Source organism: Bufo bufo, chromosome 4, assembly GCF_905171765.1.
Source record: "Bufo bufo chromosome 4, aBufBuf1.1, whole genome shotgun sequence".
Classification (NCBI taxonomy): Eukaryota; Metazoa; Chordata; class Amphibia; order Anura; family Bufonidae; genus Bufo; species Bufo bufo.
In genome coordinates, this window is record NC_053392.1 from 6,272,535 (window position 1) to 6,275,858 (window position 3,324).

Consider the following 3,324-nt stretch of genomic DNA (forward strand, 5'->3'; position numbering starts at 1 on the left):
AGGCTGGACATGCTGGGAGTTGTAGTCCTCTCCTACCTCCTCCTGTAATGTCCTCTGATATCACATAATAACAGGCTGGACATGCTGGGAGTTGTAGTCCTCTCCTACCTCCTCCTGTAATGTCCTCTGATATCACATAATAACAGGCTGGACATGCTGGGAGTTGTAGTCCTCTCCTACCTCCTCCTGTAATGTCCTCTGATATCACATAATAACAGGCTGGACATGCTGGGAGTTGTAGTCCTCTCCTACCTCCTCCTGTAATGTCCTCTGATATCACATAATAACAGGCTGGACATGCTGGGAGTTGTAGTCCTCTCCTACCTCCTCCTGTAATGTCCTCTGATATCACATAATAACAGGCTGGACATGCTGGGAGTTGTAGTCCTCTCCTACCTCCTCCTGTAATGTCCTCTGATATCACATAATAACAGGCTGGACATGCTGGGAGTTGTAGTCCTCTCCTACCTCCTCCTGTAATGTCCTCTGATATCACATAATAACAGGCTGGACATGCTGGGAGTTGTAGTCCTCTCCTACCTCCTCCTGTAATGTCCTCTGATATCACATAATAACAGGCTGGACATGCTGGGAGTTGTAGTCCTCTCCTACCTCCTCCTGTAATGTCCTCTGATATCACATAATAACAGGCTGGACATGCTGGGAGTTGTAGTCCTCTCCTACCTCCTCCTGTAATGTCCTCTGATATCACATAATAACAGGCTGGACATGCTGGGAGTTGTAGTCCTCTCCTACCTCCTCCTGTAATGTCCTCTGATATCACATAATAACAGGCTGGACATGCTGGGAGTTGTAGTCCTCTCCTACCTCCTCCTGTAATGTCCTCTGATATCACATAATAACAGGCTGGACATGCTGGGAGTTGTAGTCCTCTCCTACCTCCTCCTGTAATGTCCTCTGATATCACATAATAACAGGCTGGACATGCTGGGAGTTGTAGTCCTCTCCTACCTCCTCCTGTAATGTCCTCTGATATCACATAATAACAGGCTGGACATGCTGGGAGTTGTAGTCCTCTCCTACCTCCTCCTGTAATGTCCTCTGATATCACATAATAACAGGCTGGACATGCTGGGAGTTGTAGTCCTCTCCTACCTCCTCCTGTAATGTCCTCTGATATCACATAATAACAGGCTGGACATGCTGGGAGTTGTAGTCCTCTCCTACCTCCTCCTGTAATGTCCTCTGATATCACATAATAACAGGCTGGACATGCTGGGAGTTGTAGTCCTCTCCTACCTCCTCCTGTAATGTCCTCTGATATCACATAATAACAGGCTGGACATGCTGGGAGTTGTAGTCCTCTCCTACCTCCTCCTGTAATGTCCTCTGATATCACATAATAACAGGCTGGACATGCTGGGAGTTGTAGTCCTCTCCTACCTCCTCCTGTAATGTCCTCTGATATCACATAATAACAGGCTGGACATGCTGGGAGTTGTAGTCCTCTCCTACCTCCTCCTGTAATGTCCTCTGATATCACATAATAACAGGCTGGACATGCTGGGAGTTGTAGTCCTCTCCTACCTCCTCCTGTAATGTCCTCTGATATCACATAATAACAGGCTGGACATGCTGGGAGTTGTAGTCCTCTCCTACCTCCTCCTGTAATGTCCTCTGATATCACATAATAACAGGCTGGACATGCTGGGAGTTGTAGTCCTCTCCTACCTCCTCCTGTAATGTCCTCTGATATCACATAATAACAGGCTGGACATGCTGGGAGTTGTAGTCCTCTCCTACCTCCTCCTGTAATGTCCTCTGATATCACATAATAACAGGCTGGACATGCTGGGAGTTGTAGTCCTCTCCTACCTCCTCCTGTAATGTCCTCTGATATCACATAATAACAGGCTGGACATGCTGGGAGTTGTAGTCCTCTCCTACCTCCTCCTGTAATGTCCTCTGATATCACATAATAACAGGCTGGACATGCTGGGAGTTGTAGTCCTCTCCTACCTCCTCCTGTAATGTCCTCTGATATCACATAATAACAGGCTGGACATGCTGGGAGTTGTAGTCCTCTCCTACCTCCTCCTGTAATGTCCTCTGATATCACATAATAACAGGCTGGACATGCTGGGAGTTGTAGTCCTCTCCTACCTCCTCCTGTAATGTCCTCTGATATCACATAATAACAGGCTGGACATGCTGGGAGTTGTAGTCCTCTCCTACCTCCTCCTGTAATGTCCTCTGATATCACATAATAACAGGCTGGACATGCTGGGAGTTGTAGTCCTCTCCTACCTCCTCCTGTAATGTCCTCTGATATCACATAATAACAGGCTGGACATGCTGGGAGTTGTAGTCCTCTCCTACCTCCTCCTGTAATGTCCTCTGATATCACATAATAACAGGCTGGACATGCTGGGAGTTGTAGTCCTCTCCTACCTCCTCCTGTAATGTCCTCTGATATCACATAATAACAGGCTGGACATGCTGGGAGTTGTAGTCCTCTCCTACCTCCTCCTGTAATGTCCTCTGATATCACATAATAACAGGCTGGACATGCTGGGAGTTGTAGTCCTCTCCTACCTCCTCCTGTAATGTCCTCTGATATCACATAATAACAGGCTGGACATGCTGGGAGTTGTAGTCCTCTCCTACCTCCTCCTGTAATGTCCTCTGATATCACATAATAACAGGCTGGACATGCTGGGAGTTGTAGTCCTCTCCTACCTCCTCCTGTAATGTCCTCTGATATCACATAATAACAGGCTGGACATGCTGGGAGTTGTAGTCCTCTCCTACCTCCTCCTGTAATGTCCTCTGATATCACATAATAACAGGCTGGACATGCTGGGAGTTGTAGTCCTCTCCTACCTCCTCCTGTAATGTCCTCTGATATCACATAATAACAGGCTGGACATGCTGGGAGTTGTAGTCCTCTCCTACCTCCTCCTGTAATGTCCTCTGATATCACATAATAACAGGCTGGACATGCTGGGAGTTGTAGTCCTCTCCTACCTCCTCCTGTAATGTCCTCTGATATCACATAATAACAGGCTGGACATGCTGGGAGTTGTAGTCCTCTCCTACCTCCTCCTGTAATGTCCTCTGATATCACATAATAACAGGCTGGACATGCTGGGAGTTGTAGTCCTCTCCTACCTCCTCCTGTAATGTCCTCTGATATCACATAATAACAGGCTGGACATGCTGGGAGTTGTAGTCCTCTCCTACCTCCTCCTGTAATGTCCTCTGATATCACATAATAACAGGCTGGACATGCTGGGAGTTGTAGTCCTCTCCTACCTCCTCCTGTAATGTCCTCTGATATCACATAATAACAGGCTGGACATG